The sequence below is a fragment of the Bos indicus genome, chromosome 23 (genome assembly GCF_029378745.1).
Source record: "Bos indicus isolate NIAB-ARS_2022 breed Sahiwal x Tharparkar chromosome 23, NIAB-ARS_B.indTharparkar_mat_pri_1.0, whole genome shotgun sequence".
Taxonomy (NCBI): Eukaryota; Metazoa; Chordata; class Mammalia; order Artiodactyla; family Bovidae; genus Bos; species Bos indicus.
In genome coordinates this window covers 30,440,971-30,459,508 of record NC_091782.1, presented here as the reverse complement: position 1 = coordinate 30,459,508, position 18,538 = coordinate 30,440,971, and the positions used below count along the sequence as shown (strand labels likewise).

General features: G+C 41.3%; 1 protein-coding gene across 5 annotated transcripts in view; it reads right to left on the bottom strand.

Annotated features, from left to right (window-relative positions):
* Positions 1 to 11,548: 11,548 nt before the first annotated feature.
* LOC109577083 (BOLA class I histocompatibility antigen, alpha chain BL3-7) overlaps positions 11,549 to 18,538 on the bottom strand; it is a 41,694-nt gene continuing 34,704 nt past the window's right edge. For all 5 annotated transcript variants that reach the window (XR_002183488.2, XR_011563267.1, XM_019985835.2 and 2 more), the window contains one exon: positions 11,549 to 16,988. The gene's annotated coding sequence lies outside the window, so the exon portion shown is untranslated. The remainder of the gene's footprint in view (positions 16,989 to 18,538) is intronic.

The window sequence follows — 18,538 nt, the reverse complement described above, 5'->3', positions numbered from 1 at the left end:
TGCAGGAGGCTGTGGGCCGGCAGGCTGCTCAGGGCCTGGGCTAGGGCAGTGTCGCCCAGGCCATTGTAGGACAGAGCCAGTGTCTTCAGGCACTGGGTGTCTTGGAAGGTGCTGCTCAGGGCCACCTGGTGGTTCAGGGAAAAGCTGGGGCCTAAGTCACAGGCTTGGAGGTACACGGTGCTGAGCGAGCGGCAGACCCGCAGGATGGAGGCCAGAGCCTGGCCACAGCCATCCCACCAGGAGTTCCCCTAGCTGGTGGCAGACGGCGGCCTCATCCTGCAGCTGCTCACTCCTCTGTGCTCTAGCCTGGGTCTTGCTCAGCTGGCAAAACTTGTGGTCCAGCCTCATACTCAGGGGTTTGTTCACCCAGTCGCCCCACCCGGGGTTCTGGACATCCCACGTTCTCCATCGCCATGGCTGCCACATTTCTTTTTGAGTTAGTGTTTTCATTTTCTTCAGATAAACATCCAGAAGTAGAATTGCTAGATCACATGGTAGTTCCATTTTTAGTTTTTTGAGAGATCTCCATACTGCTTTCCATAAGGGCTGCTCTAATTTTATATTCCCACCAACAGTGCATAAGAGTTCCTTTTTCTCCACATTCTCGCTCACATTTGTAGAAGACTTTAATTATCTGGTGTATAATTATCCAGGGTATCTGGTGGCTCAGACGGTAAAGCGTCTGCCTGCAATGCGGGAGACCCGGGTTGGATTGCTGAGTTGGGAAGATCCCCTGGAGAAGGAAATGGCAATCCACTCCAGCACTCTTGCCTGGAAAATCCCATGGAGGGAGGAGCCTGATAGGCTACACTCCATGGTGTTGCAAAGAGTCAGACACGACTGAGCGACTTCACTTTCACTTTAATTAAAGTTCAGCTTATCAATTATTTCTTTCATGGATTGTGCCTTCGGTGTTGTATCTAAAAAGTCATTACCATACCCAGAATTCATCAAGGTTCTCCTATATCACCTTCTGGGTGTTGTATAGTTTAACATTTTACATTTAGGTCTATATTCCACTTTGAGTTAATTTCTGTGAAGGGTGTAAAGTCTGTGTGAGACTGATGTTTTTTCATATAGATGTCCAGTTGTTCCAGCACCATTTCTTAAAGAGGTTATCTTTCCTCCATTGCATTGCCTTTTGTCAAAGGTCAGTTGACAATATTTATGTGGGTCTATTTCTAGGCCCCTTATTCTATTCAGTTGATCTACATTGTCCCTTAGCATCCACAGGGGATTAATTTCAGGGCCCCTCAAAGACACCAAAGTCTGTGGATGCTCAAGTCCCTTTTAAATGATGTCAACTGACACACATCTTCCTGTGTACTTTAAATCATCTCTAGGTTACTTCTAATCCCTGTAATACGATACCTGTAACTGCTATGGAAATGTTTGTAAATACAATGTAAATGCTATGTGAATAGTTTCCAGTGTGTAGTAAACTCAAATTTTGCTTTGGGGAACTTCTGAGAATTTTTTTTTTTTCATGTTGGGGGCAGTGGTTTGCCCTGTTTCCTCTCTTTGATGAATTCTAGAAGAACTGGTAATTTTTCAGCTCATTCAGGTTTTTACTTGTCTTAAGGACAGAAAGGTGATTTCCAAGCTGCTTATGTGTAGAATTGAAACCAGAAACTCCCCAAAGATCTTTTCACGGAACTTCCATTTTCCGTTTCTAGAAAAGATGGGCTATAGTATACGGACAAATCCTTCCACTGAAAAGAGGTAAAAATAAACTCAAAAACCATCTTCTTAAAAGCATCAACGAGTTGACAAGATAGTAATAAATGACTTAGCCTCCCAAAGAAGAGAAAGATCCTGCTTGCCCTTCATAGAGAACAGTGTCCTGGAAATGGAGAAGCAGCCCTGTAAGTTTATTGCACCAGAGTCCAAACAGGCAGGCCTACACTTCCAGCTCTTCGCCCCAAGTCCCTGACGTTTTCACCCATCGGTCTTCCTTCAAACTGTAAACCAAGTTTTTAAAATTCTGATTTAATGTATACGGAAATTCTATAATATATATGGTAACGTATGTTCACTATAGAAAATTTATAAAATGATGAAAATAAATGATAATAAAAATAGCTGTAGCCTTCACACTTGGAAATATTCTGTTGTATTTTCTTCTAGTTTATTATATAAACTGATGCTGCCCAGGTACCAAAGCTCTAAGTTGACGGGCACAGATCTCAGTGCCCCCAAGCTCTCTGTCTATATCTCTGCCTTCCAACCAGTGATGATGGATGGTCCTGCACATACCTAAGGTCACCTCTCAGCTTGAGCATAAGATTGGGCCCCTGCTTCCCCCAATAATCAATTTCCTGGTCTCTACTGTATCACTCATTCTTGCATACAAATGTGCTGTAATATTAATACCTCTCATTAGAACAAACAAAATGAAACCAAATAAATGAAAACAAAATGGTCCCATTAAAATCCACCACTTGATGCCATATCCCCCTCTAACCAGTGCCCCATTTCTATGACTTTCCTTATAGAACAATACTTGAGTCCATGCTCTCACCTACTGTGCTGTCTTTTATTTTTATCAGATACATATATGCACATATCTTGAAAAATAAATACCACTACAAGGCCTGTTAATGGAAATAATTGAGTGAGTGAAAGTCACTCAGTCGTATTCAACTCTGTGCAACCCCATGGATTGCAGCCTCTGTCCATGGAACTCTCCAGGCAAGAATACTGGAGTGGGTAGCCATTCCCTTCTCCAGAGGATCTTCCTGACCCAGAGAATGAACCCAGGTTTCCCACATTTCATGCAGATTCTTTGGCATCTAAGCCACCAGGGAAGCCTCCCAATCTTCCATACATCCCATTTCTGATCCCAGAGCCAACCTCTTTAACTTTGTGTGTTTCTCTTATTGGTATTTCTGTTCCTCTAAATAGCACATTCATAATACTCCTTCTTTGTTTTTTTATGTGTATCCTTTTAGTGAATTAGCTCTCTTTAACATACCACAATCCTTCAAATAGTTGTTTTATAATTTTTATTAGCTCAGTGTTCAGTGTCTACATTATTATGACCATATAAACAAATGCTACTCACAGCTAAGCATTTAGTAGACTGTGATAATTTTTCTCCCTTGAATTTTTAAAAACATTGTTCTGGAGTTAATAAATGTCTTATTCCTTCATTTGCTTAGTTTCTGTTGTATTGATTATGAGATCACTCCCAAATTTCCTCCACAGCCTAAGTCCTTATGAATATATTCAAGCACATCAGATATTCTACCAACTTCATCTCTTTGCACAGACTTTCCCATGGCCCTCGGTGCTGCCACACGGGGACAGGTTCCCTGCTCGCCTGGGCATGGCTGACATTCGGAATCTCCTTCACCTCATCCCAGACTGACCTCTGCCTCTCTTTCCTACTGGCTTGCCCTGTTGCCTGGATCTCACATATTCCTCTCTTTGGTGTTCTCAAACACTTTCCCTTTACTCCATCTAGTTAGTATCCTGAGAAAGGGAACATGTAAAGAAAAATATTGAAACTAAATATCTAAAAAAAATCCCCTGGAGAAGAGCATGCCAACCCACTCCAGTATTCTTGCCTGGAGAATTCCATGGTCAGAGGATCTGGTGGGCTACAGTCCATGGGGTCTCAAAGAGTTGGACACAACTGAGTGACTAGCACATACACACACACACACACACACACACACAAATATCTAAAAATGTCTTCAGGCCACTAGCACTTACATAGTGACTTGACATAGAATTCTGTGTTGGAAATAATTTCCCTCAGAATTTAGAAAGCATTGCTTCAGCATTTTCTAGCTTCTCCAGAGCAGATTTTTTTTTGCCTCTTGAAGTTTTCAAAGTCTCTTCTTTTTAAAAAAATGTTACTTACTTTATTTTTGGTTGCGCTGGATCTTCATCGCTGTCCAAGGGCTTTCTCTAGTTACACGAGCGGGAGGCGGCTCCTCTTGTTGTGGAGCACAGGCTCTAGGCTTGCGGGCTCAGTAGTCGGGGTGAGCATAAGGGCGAGTGGGCTGTGTAGTTGCGACACACAGGCTCAGTAGTTGTGGTGCCTGGGCTTAGTTGCTCTGGGCATATGAAATCTTCCCAGACTAGGGCTCAGACCTGTGTCCCCTGCATTGGCAGGTGGATTCTTATCCATTGTGCCACCAGGGAAGTGCTCAAGGTCTCTTCTTTGCACCCTTTTCACCAAAATTTCACCTGTGATATATCTTTGTGTGGATCTGTTTTCATCTTCTGTGCCGAGAACTTGGTTGGGACCATTCAAAGTATAAACTTTTGTCTGTCAAACTCTGAGAAACTTTCTTGAAATTTTAAAAATATTTGCTACTTTCCATTCATGTTGAAACTTATGTTCTTGATGTGTTGGAATCCCTTGCTGATAACCCAGAACTCATGGTTCTTCTTTCCTTCTTGCCATTTCTTCTCCATTTTGTAGCACTAAATGGAAGTACAACTTAATTTTCTAATTCTTCTATTGAATTATTTATTTCTGTGATCATATTTCTAATTTCTAAGAGTGCTTTCTTCTTCTCTGTATACAATAATATGTAATTCTGGTCTTTTTTCATATGCCATATCTTTTTTGCATCTTTTATATATTATTGATTATAGTCATATGGAATCCATTAGGTCTCTTGATTATCTTCTTTTATGATTTCTGCTGAATGTTCATTTCCCTTATGACAGTTAAAGCACCATATCACCAGGGTCTTACCCTTGCTCTTCCTTCTGTTTCTAGGAACTAGCAGATCCTGACCCACTGGAGGCCTCACAACATATCCTGGATGATGGACTTTAGTGTGGCTCAGGCAGTTAAGCCACATTGCCACTTGATGTCCTCCTGACTTCTGAACCTAGCAGCCTCTTATCATAGAACATTCTGGAACACTGCAACAGTTCACTAGCACGGGGTACAGAGTCATGCCTGCTACCTGATGGACAGGGAACTAATGGAAAATAGGTCACAAAGGTCTCTGAGGGAAGATATCCTGGGTTCAATCCCAACCCCAACTCCACCACCTCCTTAAACTCTCTCAGTACAAAATGATCACAAATTGGGTGCTTCATGGGTTTGCTTTGAGGATACAATTTGACCATGTAAATCACATGGCCTTATTGCCTGAGACATAGTAAGTGTTCCTTTATCCACAGTTACCATTGTTATAATGGGCTGCCCTGGCAGCTCAGACAGTAAAGAATCCACCTGCAATGTGGGAGACCTGGGTTTGATCCCTGGGTGAAGAAGATCTTCCCTGGAGGAGGAAGTGGCAACCCACTCCAGTGTTCTTGCCTGAGAAATCCCATGGGCAAAGAAGACCGGCAGGCTACAGTCCATGGGGGTCACAAAGAGTCGAACACGACTGAGTACACCATCATTATATTGACTACAGCATTTAGAAAAGTTCCACTCTTTTGCTTGTATAAACCACAATTCAGGAAACATCGTTAAACACATATTAATATTTTTGCAACATGTATGATTATCTTCTTAGGATTCCTTTTCAGGAATTTAGTTACTTCTCCTTTTTGCTTTTTTTCTGGCCACATCATTTGGCATGTAGGATCTTAGTTCCTCAGCCAGGGGTTGAATCCATGTCCCCTGCATTGGAAACAGGGCCTTAACCATTGGGAAGCCAGAAGAGTCCCAGGAACTTAGTTATTTCTGCATCAAAATACAAGCACACTTAAACTGTAGAGATGATTTGCAAAAGTGCCCTTTAGGAATTTTACACTACTTTGGGTGGGAGGGAGGCTCAAGAGGGAGGGATATATCTATATACTTATGGCTGATTCACCTTGTTGTACAGCAGAAATCAACACAACATTGTAATGCAATTATCCTCCGCTAAAAATAATTTTTTTAATACTACTTTATTTCAAAGTTGAAAAAAGCCTGTTTATTAAAATTTAATATACTCAATTCTTTTACTTCCCCCTCCAAATTCTATACTTCAGGATAGAGATGAGCAAAGAAGTCTGTATTTTAGATAGCTTTCTGTGAGTGGTTGAGAAAGTGGGCTTTGTACTTACCACACTTAATTTTATATTATATAATGTTTTGGTGGGCTTCCTTTGTGGCTCAGCTGGTAAAGAATCGGCCTGCAATGTCGGAGACCTGGGTTTGATCCCTGGGTTGGGAAGATCCCTTGGAGAAGGGAACAGCTACCCACTCCAGTATTCTGGCCTGGAGAATTCCATGGACTATATAGTCCATGGGGTCTCAAAGAGTTGGACACGACTGAGTAACTTTCACTCACTCACTCTTTTGGTATCATTTATACTTAGACCATATCTACAGAATCTAATATTCAATTACTCAATTAAATGTTCCCTTTACTCCTTACTTTGCAAACCTATAATATTCTAAGAGTAAACATAAATTAATAGAGTTGATAAGAAGAGGAGAAAAAAAGAGATTTTGTTTCCCCCAATACTACAACCAGTATATTTTTCCTTATACTGACAATATCCTCCTCATTCACTTTCATCTCTGACTAACTGACCTATTTTGTTTTATTCCATTTCTTAGTCCACATTCTCATTTTTGTTCACATTTATTGCTAATATATTTGTTTGACATTTAACCTATGTCACATGTCAAAGAATTTACACAAATAATGGTGCAAGATAAAGGAACAGCTGGGAGCAGGAGATGTATAAGTACAAGTGGGCAAAAGACAATATGATTGAGAACCTCAAGAAACAACAGATAGTACATAAAACTTCAATATTTTAAATTATAAAACATAGAAAATAAAACAACCCAGATATTTTGTGTAAAGAGAAAAATGACAAGCTTGAAAATGCCATCATGGAGCATTAAGAATCAGATTTACTCTCTTGTCTTACACAATGACGAATCCAGATAAATATATGAAACAACAGTATTCAGACCCTGGACATCAGGCAGCACAAGCATTGTGACTTCTACAAATAAGAAAACGAAAGCGGCAAGGCCGACAATTGTCCAGCTTCCTTCCTGGAGAGAGCTTCCAGGACACAGTGTGGGAAGGGAGGAGCCCTAAAAGAGCCCAGCAGTCCCAGTGAGTTAAGGGGACAGAGTTAAGAATTGCAGAGACCAGGATGTTAGAATTAGCAGACAGTGACAATAAAAGTTACTATAGATTATTATAGGACTTCCCTGGTGGTCCAGTGGTTAAGACTCTGCCTTCCAATGCAGAGGGCACAAGTTTGATCCCTCGTCAGGGAACTAAGATCCCATACTTTGCACAGTGCAGTCAATTAAAAAAAATTACTATAAATGTACTCCTTATGCTCAAAAAGTTATACCAGAGACATGAAAGATGTTTAAAAGATCACAATTAAAATTCTAGATATGAAAATGTTTGAGATAAAAATACACTGGATGTGCTTTGGTAGACTGGTAGATCATGGTAGATGTGTAATGGTAGATTTGACATTGCAGAAGAAAAGATCAGTGACCTTGAAGGCATAACCATAGAAACTTCCCAAAATTATATGAAGTAATAATTATTAAAGTGTATTATTAAGTTTGGAACATACGTTCAAGCAATATTATTCATAACAATCAAAACACAGAAATAACCTAAATGTCTATGAACACATGAATGAATGAATAAATAAAAGGTGATATATCCACATAATGCAATATTATTTGACCATGGAAAGGAATGAAGTACTGATTCATGCTACAATGGGGATGAACTTTGAAAAAGTATTTTGCTTTGTGCAAGAAGTCAGTCACCAAAGATTGACATTGTATTATTCCATTTATCTAATGGGTCTGTTTCTTTGAAGAGTCAGACAGGACATGGTGACTGAACAACAATGGGTCCTTAATAAGTGAATCTATAAAGACAGAAAGTAGATTTGTAGTTGCCTAGGGCTCAGGGAATGTTGGATGGAAATGGGGATGACTGCTGAGAAATAATGGATGTGTGGTGATGAAAATGTTTTTGAAAATGTTTTTGGAGTGATGAGAATGTTCTAAAATTGATGTGTGGTATTTGTTGCATTAGCTCTGTGAACATAATAAAAACTACTGAGTTTAAATGACTGAATAATATATGTGAATTATATCTTAAAAAAACTATTCTAATGAAAGTGATGGCTCAATTAAATGAAATATAGATGCCAGAACTGCCATGGGAATTTGTAGAAAGAAAGATGAAAAGATTCAGAGAAGGGGGCATGCTAGTCTGAATCTACGCTATAGAACTGGAAAACACACAGGTGACTGTTTCCTTGGAGAGACCCAAAGGGTACTGTTTATCAGGCAATAAGGAATGCACAGGTAAGGGGAGTATCAAGCTCATTGTGTCTGTCCTTGGTGAGCTGGGGCTGACTCTAGGAGATAATATCACAGAACTTAGCAAACTTGTCATCAGATCTCTCTCTGTTCTTAGGGAAAGTACCCAAGGTCATCTTTAACCTGCTTCACACTGCCCCGCTTAAACAACTTAAGCAAAAAGATAAATCTCTTTCTCACTGTGTCCATACATAAAGGACCAGAGACAGTTACCCTTGGACCAATCCCTGTTGCTAGGCAGATGTGGTATAATGTGGTTACACCCTGATTGGTCAGGTCTGGGTCATGTGCATCCCTTGGTACATAATAATACTTCCTAAGTTATTTAAGGTCATACTGATTATTAAACCATGTCACTATTAAATAAAAATACCCTTGAGAATTCTTTGGTCCATGAGAAAAATGAGAGAACATTAACTATTAACAAAGTTAGCTTCTTTTCATTTCTTTACCTTTAGTTTCTAGCTAACAACTTTTGACTCTTTTCATCACAAAAGTACTGGGTAGTAAACAGACAGACTTTAAGATCCTCCCCTAAATCTTCATCTTCTGGCATCCATGCCCATGTGCAACTTTTACCCTTAGAGTATAAGCTGTAGATAGTGACTTACTGGTAGCAAATAGAATTCAAGAAGTGGGTGATGGAATATTTACTTGGGGATGACCAGGGACAGGATATGAGGGAACTGGGATCAGTTGTCTCAAGTTCCGTTGTCCAAGCCAGGCTGAGAAAGCAGAAATTCCCAGTGAAAACTATTGTCAAGTGACCCTGCATTCCTTTTCCATCTAAGGAGCTCCTCCTCTGGATCTCATCCTTCACAGTCCCTGTGGTCAGACTGGAGGAGGAGGAGGGAGAGACCACTAACAGAGATTAAACAACAAGGACTGTTGTATATTGGTTTGAAATTCAGACTCCCTCGTTCAGATCTTCCACCTTAAGTGGAGTCATTTTAATCCACTTGTTTACAGCTAAAAGCAAAAAAAATTTTTTTCTTCTAAGTACAGTTGTTTTGATATAAGAATGAAGTAAATTGTGAAGGATGTCATCGTGTCCTCTGCTGTTGACTGACAAGAACTTAGCAGCCCAGTTGCTCCGAGGCTTGCTGGGGACTTACTGATAAGAACATGTGCAGGAACAACTATGACAAAGGGACAGCTGGAATATAAAAAAACAAGAGATAGGGAGGACTATCTGAGAGTTTCAGTCAGGGCAAAACTATCCTTTGTAGATCTAGCTTTCTGAAGTTATTGAGACACTTGCTCCTGCTTTGGCCAAGGCACCCCTTTGGTCGGCAGTGATATCCAACCATGCAGCAGTCTCAAGAAGGAAAGGGACGACAGTTACTGCTCCACAGAGGCCCTCATTATTGGCAGAGACATGAGCCATGCAATGTCCCTGGAGAGATAACCCTCGGAGCAGCCTCCCCCGCCTGCCAACGCAGGGGCCAATGTTCCCTAGCCACACACTCTAGCAAAACCTCTCCCGAGAAACCAAACTGCTATAAAAGATGCACCTCACAGTATATTTGGATATTATCTCTGTCATATTTCCTTGACTAGAACAACAGTGTAATCATTTGTCTGGAGTATGTTATTTCTTTATTAGCTTATTAAAAGACATTATCCTGTATGCTATTGGCTTTTGAAATTATTATGATTTTCACAGTGAACCTCTGTTAAACAAACTATTTTCAAAGACAATCTCGATCTCTGAGCACAATTTGCCGCCTCCAAAACAAATCATAAAACAAACAAGGAATCTGATCTGTAGTGAAAACAGGAAGTGTAGAAACAAAGACTTCCAATCTAGCACCTGGTGAGTCCCAGGGCCGGAAAGATTAGGAGGGTAAGTCTCCAAACTCCCTGTGCTGCACCTGGGACCCAGCTCCTCTTACTTTAATTTAGAATAATGTCCCACCCAGGAGCCCAGTGGTGACACGGCAACTGGATCTCTGCTCAGAACAGATCACCACTGCCACACACTCCTAGGAAGTCCTATTCTCTCAACAAGTATTAATTCAGTGTGTGTAGCAGAAACCCAAATAGTGATCTAGACAGGATGGAAGTCTCCCATGATAGTGAGGCAGGCAGTTCAGGACAGGCAGTTCTAGAGGGGTTCTGGACCATGAAGGTATCTAGGCATCCAGGGTCCCTATGATCTACCTTCCTTCTCTGTTTTTGCTGAGGTGGTGCCCTTATTGGGATGACCCAAGGCACCTGAAGGTATTCGTGGCCAAGTGGTTAAGGCGATGGACTTAACCATCCATTGGGGTTTCCCCACACAGGTTCGAATTTTGCCAACTACGGTTTTATCCACACAAGAAAGACCAAAGACTCTCACTTTCATGCCACAATCATCTGAAACCACTTGGCAGTCAGTCAAGTCACTCTTGGGCCAAACTGCCCTCCAGTTCCATTTGGTCTTGGTCATCTGGTGGCTCAGACAGTAAGAATCCACCTGCAATGTGGTACACCTAGGTTTGATTCCTGGGTTGGGAAGATCCCCTGGAGGAGGGCATGGCAACCCACTCCAATATTCTTGCCTAGAGAATCCCCATGGACAGAGGAACCTAGCAGACTACAGTCCATGGGGTCGTAAAGAGTCGAACATGACTGAGCAACTATGCACAACATACCTAAGACCATGTTCAGGGTCCATAAGCAACCAGGGAGAGCAGGAGAGGAGAGCAGAAGCCCTTTAAAGGCAAAATGGAAAACTTAGTATCTGGGTCATCATATTGATCATAATTTAGTCACACAGACATGGTTAAATTCAAGGAAGGCTGGAGAATGGATAGTTTTTAATCTGGGTGAATTTGTTCCCCAATAAAACTATTATTATGGAATAAGGATGATTTTTGTTACACTTGGTAATTTTTTAAAAACCAAGAATGTCATAATTTTTATTATCTTAAACTACATCAGATTTGTCTGTAAAAAAATGGAATATTTTCAGAATATATTTTAAATTGAAAAACAAAGGTACAGATAGAACGTGTGGTAAAATGACACCTGATTAAAAAGGGAAATCTCCATCTATAACATACAGAAACCAGCAATAGTGGTTGGGTCCAGGAAAAAAAATTGGAAGAACTGTAGATGGACAGGGGAGAAAAATTTACTTTTCACTGTATACACTTTTTATTATTTGAGATTTTTCAACCTTGTGCTTGTGATAGCTTATGGTGAACGATGTCGGATTCATGACCGCCAAAGATTCAACTTCGGGACCAGAGACCAAGCTTGACCACTCGGGGCTCTTGTGTGGCAGAAGTTTTATTACAGTGCAAAGGGGCAGAGAAAGCTTCTGACACAGATATCAGAAGGCAGGCAGAGAGTGCCCCCCTCACTAGTATTAGCAAGGGAATTACATACTTTCAGACCTCCCTCCCATCTCTCTCCCCACCCCACCCTTCAGCCTGTCGCAGAGAGTATCTGTTTGAGTTCTCTGAGTCATACAGCAAATTCCCATTGGCTATCTGTTTTATGTTACAATAAATCTCAAGGTTGTAAAAATTACAACTTATTACAATAAGTCTCAAGGTTGTAAAGATATTAGGAGACCCACTCCTACAACTTACGTTTTAGGATAACAGGATTAGAACTTAACAATAGAAAGATCCTACCAGATCCACTCCCATAATATACATTCTAAGATATCAGGATTAGTCAGGTTTTCAGGAAGGAGAAACTGTCCTCAAGCAGGATACATTGTTGTTATATAATCCCAAGTACAGTGTTTAAATTGAGTTGTTTGTTGTGTAATCATCAGTTCAGGACTTAAAGAAAAAACTGTTTTATGTGACTAAGACTAAGGAATGTAGAGAAAAAAAAAAAAAAATCTGTCGTTTCCTCCTGGAGAACCCCAGACCTTTCCTGGGTTGCTGCATGAAGCCTTTCTCTAGCTGCAGAGTGAGGGCTACTCTCTAGTTGCGGTGCTTGGGCTTCTCATTGCAGTGGCTCCTCTTGCTGTGGAGCACAGGCTCTAGGCTGCGTGAGCTCAGTACTTGCAGCACACCGGCTTAGTTGCTCCGTGGCATGCGGGATCTTCTTGGACCGCAGATCAAACAGGCAGCCCCCATGTTGCGAGGCAGATTCTTAACTGCTGGACAACCAGGGAAGCCTGTATGTCTTCTTTGGAGAAATGTCTTCTGCCTATTTTCTGGTTGGGAATTTGTTTTATGATATTGAGTTGTATGAGTTGTTTGTATATTTTGTATATTAACTTCTTGTCAATCACATCCTTTGCAAATATTTTCTCCCATTCTGCAGGCTACCTTTTTCATTTCATTGATGGTTTCCTTTGCTATCCGAAAGCTTTTTATTGATTTCAGCATGGGAGCTGTTTTCTTTTTTTTTTTTAACTTTACAATATTGTATTAGTTTTGCCAAATATCGAAATGAATCCGCCACAGGTAAAAATGTGTTCCCCATCCTGAACCCTCCTCCCTCCTCCCTCCTCCCTCCCCATACCCTCCCTCTGGGTCGTCCCAGTGCACTAGCCCCAAGCATCCAGTATGGTGCATCGAACCTGGAGTGGCGACTAGTTTCATACATGATACTATACATGTTTCAATGCCATTCTCCCAAATCTCCCCACCCTCTCCCTCTCCCACAGAGTCCATAAGACTGATCTATACATCAGTGTCTCTTTTGCTGTCTAGTACACAGGCTTATTGTTACCATCTTTCTAAATTCCATATATATGCGTTAGTATACTGCATCGGTGTTTTTCTTTCTGGCTTCCTTCACTCTGTATAATAGGTTCCAGTTTCATCCACCTCATTAGAACTGATTCAAATGTATTCTTTTTAATGGCTGAGTAATACTCCATTGTGTATATGTACCACAGCTTTCTTAGCCATTCATCTGCTGATGGGCATCTAGGTTGCTTCCATGTCCTGGCTATTATAAATAGTGCTGCGATGAACATTAGGGTACACGTGTCTCTTTCCCTTCTGGTTTCCTCAGTGTGTATGCCCAGCAGTGGGATTGCTGGATCATAAGGCAGTTCTATTTCCAGTTTTTTAAGGAATCTCCACACTGTTCTCCATAGTGGCTGTACTAGTTTGCATTCCCACCAACAGTGTAAGAGGGTTCCCTTTTCTCCACACCCTCTCCAGCATCTATTGCTTGTAGACTTTTGGATGGCAGACATTCTGACTGGTGTGAAATGGTACCTCATAGTGGTTTTGATTTGCATTTCTCTGATAATGAGTGATGTTGAGCATCTTTTCATGTGTTTGTTAGCCATCTGTATGTCTTCTTTGGAGAAATGTCTATTTAGTTCTTTGGCCCAGAAAATTACTAGAACTAATCAATGATTATAGTAAAGTTTCAGGATATAAAATCAACACACAGAAATCCCTTGCATTCCTATACACTAATAATGAGAAAACAGAAAGAGAAATTAAGGAAACAATTCCATTCACCATTGCAACGAAAAGAATAAAATACTTAGGAATATATCTACCTAAAGAAACTAAAGACCTATATATAGAAAACTATAAAACACTGGTGAAAGAAATCAAAGAGGACACTAATAGATGGAGAAATATACCATGTTCATGGATTGGAAGAATCAATATAGTGAAAATGAGTATACTACCCAAAGCAATTTATAGATTCAATGCAATCCCTATCAAGCTACCAACAGTATTCTTCACAGAGCTAGAACAAATAATTTCACAATTTGTATGGAAATACAAACAACCTCGAATAGCCAAAGCTATCTTGAGAAAGAAGAATGGAACTGGAGGAATCAAGCTACCTGACTTCAGGCTCTATTACAAAGCCACAGTTATCAAGACAGTATGGTACTGGCACAAAGACAGAAATATAGATCAATGGAACAAAATAGAAAGCCCAGAGATAAATCCACACACATATGGACACCTTATCTTTGACAAAGGAGGCAAGAATATACAATGGATTAAAGCGAATTTCTTTAACAAGTGGTGCTGGGAAAACTGTTCGACCACTTGTAAAAGAATGAAACTAGAACACTTTCTAACACCATACACAAAAATAAACTCAAAATGGATTAAAGATCTCAACGTAAAACCAGAAACTATAAAACTCCTAGAGGAGAACATAGGCAAAACACTCTCTGACATACATCACAGCAGGATCCTCTATGACCCACCTCCCAGAATATTGGAAATAAAAGCAAAAATAAACAAATGGGACCTAATTAAACTTAAAAGCTTCTGCACAACAAAGGAAACTATTAGCAAGGTGAAAAGGCAGCCTTCAGAATGGGAGAAAATAATAGCAAATGAAGCAACTGACAAACAACTAATCTCAAAAATATACAAGCAACTCCTACAGCTCAACTCCAGAAAAATAAATGACCCTATCCGAAAGCTTTTAAGTTTGATTAGATCCCAGACAACTGCACTCATCTCACACGCTAGTCTGAGAAGGCAGTGGCACCCCACTCCAGTACTCTTGCCTGGAAAATCCCATGGTCAGAGGAGCCTGGTGGGCTGCAGTCCACGGGGTCGCTAGGAGTCGGACATGACTGAGTGACTTTACTTTCACTTTTCACTTTTATGCATTGGAGAAGGAAATGGCAACCCACTCCAGTATTCTTGCCTGGAGAGTCCCAGGGACGGGAGAGCCAGGTGGGCTGCCATCTATGGGGTCACACAGAATCGGACACGACTGAAGCGACTTAGCAGCAGCAGCAGCAGCAGCAGCACGCGCTAGTAAAGTAACACTCAAAGTTCTCCAAGCCAGGCTTCAGCAATACGTAAACTGTGAACTTCCAGACGTTCAAGCTGCATTTAGAGAAGGCAGGGGAACCAGAGATCAAATTACCAACATCCATTGGATCATCAAAAAAGTAAGAGAGTTCCAGAAAAACATCTATTTCTGCTTCCTTGACTATGCCAAAGCCTTTGGCTGTGTGGATCACAATAAATTGTGGAAAATTCTGAAAGAGATAGGAATACCAGACCACTTGACCTGCCTCTTGAGAAACCTGTATGTAGGTCAGGAAGCAACAGTTAGAACTGGACATGGAACAACAGACTGGTTCCAAATAGGAAAAGGAGTACGTCAAGGCTGTATACTGTCACCCTGCTTATTTAATTTATATGCAGAGTATATCATGAGAAAAGCTGGGCTGGAAGAAGCACAAGCTGGAATGAAGATTGCCAGGAGAAATACAAATAAGCTCAGATATGCAGATGACACCGTCCTTATGGCAGAAAATGAAGAACTAAAGAGCTTCTTGATGAAAATGAAAGAGGAGAGTTAAAAAGTTGGCTTAAAGCTCAACATTCAGAAAAGTAAGACCACGGCATCCGGTCCCATGACTTCATAGCAAATAGGTGGGAAAACAGTGGAAACAGTGGCTGATTTTATTTTTTGGGGTTCCAAAATCACTGCAGATGGTGATTGCAGCCATGAAATTAAAAGACACTTACTCCCTGGAAGGAAAGTTATGACTAACCTAGACAGCATATTAAAAAGCAGAGATATTACTTTGCCAACAAAGGTCCGTCTAGTCAAGGCTATGGTTTTTCCAGTGGTCATGTATGGATGAAAGAAAGCTGAGCGCCGAAGAATTGATGCTTTTCAACTGTGGTGTTGGAGAAGACTCTTGAGAGTCCTTTGGACTGTAAGGAGATCCAACCAGTCCATCCTAAAGGAGATCAGTCCTGGGTGTTCGTTGGAAGGACTAATGTTGAAGCTGAAACTCCAATACTTTGGCCACCTGATTCGAAGAGTTGACTCATTTGAAAAGACCGTGATGATGGGTAAGACTGAGGGCAGGAGGAGAAGGGGATGACAGAGGATGAGATGGTTGGATGACATCACCAACTCAATGGACATGAGTCTGGGTAAACTCCGGGAGTTGGCGATGGACAGGGAGGCCTGGTGTGCTGTGGTTCATGGGGTTGCAAAGAGTCGGACACGACTGAGCGACTGAACTGAACAGACTAATCTAAGAAAATACTGCTACGATTTATGTCCAAGTATGTTTTGCTTACAGTCTCGTCTAAGAGATGTATGGTGTCAAGTATTGCATTTAGTTCTTTAAAACCATTTTAAATTTATTTTTGCATATGTTGTGAGAGAATGCTCTAATTTCATTGATTTATATGTAGCTGTCCAGCTTTCCCATGTGCTGGGAAGTTTTTGATTATTGATTCAGTCTTCTTACCTGTTATTGATCTGTTCAGCTATTCTGTTTCTTCATGATTGTCTTGGCAGGTTGTATAAACCCATTTCTTCTAGTTCCTCCAGTTTGTTTGCTGTATAATCATTCAGAGTCCTCTTTCATACTCCTTTGTATTTCTGTGATATCAGCTGCAACATGAAAGAGTCTTGAAAGACAGACACTACGTCCTTCCATGAGAGAGGAAAACTCAATTCCCCAAATACACAGCTGGGAAAGAGAGGCACTCTTAGTCACATAACACATGCTGAGTTGTGACTCTGGACATAATGACACATATTTGCTGGGTGTGTGCACAAGGCATTTGCCAAAGGTGGTGAGTGGCAGTAGTGACATTCAGTTGTCAAGAGCAATAGTGATAGCAGTTCTAGCCACACAGTTGAGTGTCCAGCATCACGGGTGTCGTCGTAACAAAGGCAACTGTGTCCAGCAACAGAGCAGTGGTTCCTGTATGTAACTCAGCTTAGAAAAGCATCAAAAATTTTGTTCCCGAATGTGCTGACTCAGTCCCTGAAATAAAATGAGCCAAGTATGTAAGCATATGTACACACACACACACACACACACACGTTTAAATTAGAAAAACTTAGGATTCCATTGATTGCACCAAGAAGTAAGTGAGAAGTCAATGCAGGGAATAGTTTCAGAGAGTAAGGATTCAGAGACGTTCTTTATGCTGAGTTGATAACCACTTCCTCACTTTTCCACCTGGCTACATAACCCAGAGTAGGGCAAACAACATAAATGTCCCAGCAGATGTCTTGCTTTTTTCTTCTCAGGAAAAAAAACAACTTAATTGTGGATTTAAGACACTTCCCCAACCTGAGCGCTCCTATCACTGACCCTTGTCAGTCGTCCTCAACCTGGCTAAGACCTAAGACTGCTTATAGGTACTGCTGCAAAACACTTGGGCCTCTCCCTAGACCCACCATCTCAGAAAGCTGAGCACAGAGCCCAAGACTTGCTTATCCAACAAGCCTACAGGTGAGGCTGATGAACAGCCATGTGGCAATCCTGCTCTACATTTTTGCTACTAAATGTGTGCTCTGAAGATGAGCAGCATCAGCACCAACCTTGTTATAAGTTCAGATTCTTACATTCGACTTTGGACCACTGGAACTTAATGAGATGTCCGGGGAATTCTCATGCACAGGTAAGTCGGGGACTACCTGTTCTCTGCGCTGTCTAGACGTGTGTCAGAATCGTGCAGTCTGCGCACGTGCGCAATCCGATCAGACTGTATAGGGCTGTGAGGTCCAGGGTTCAGTCCTTGTTCCTTCCTCCTCTAATCCCTCTCAGCAGGTTATAAATAGCATTTATATGGTGTCACTTCCAAAATTATTTCTACACCCAAGACATCTCTCCTAAACTCCAAACATGTGCCCCAACTAACAACCCAACTTGAATTTTCTAACAGGCATCCAATTTCAGCATTTCCTCAACTGAATACCCATATTTTTTTGTTGTTGTTTAGTTGTTAAGTCGTGTCCAACTCTTTTGTGACCCCCATGGACTATAACCCACCAGGCTTCTTTATCCATGGGATTTCCCAGGCAAGAATACTGGAGTGGGTTGCCATTTCCTTCTCCAGGGAATCTTCCAGACCCAGGGATCAAACCCACGACTCTTGGGTCTCCTGCATTGGCAGGCGGATTCTTTGCCACTGAGCCACTTGCATAGTCTGAAAGTCTGGGTGTCCTCTTTCTCACAACTCAGACTTAATCCTTTAGGAAATGCTGTAAAGTCCATCTTTAGATATACCCAGTTTTAGTCACTCTGTAATATTTTTCCCTACCCACACGTGAGACAACCACCAACATTTCCAACCTGGACATTGCACTATTTCTACAGTCTCCACTACTGCCTCGTTCACTCTTCACTTCTCAGCTCTGTCCCCAGCACAGCAGCCAGACTGATGCTTCTAAATAGAAGTCACACCGGTCCCTCTTCTCCCAAAACTGTCTTGGAGTGCTACGTCTTCCTCAGAGAAAAGTCAATCCAATATTCTCAAAGCCACATGATCTGCACACACATGAGACCTCATCTCAGTTCTTCGCTCC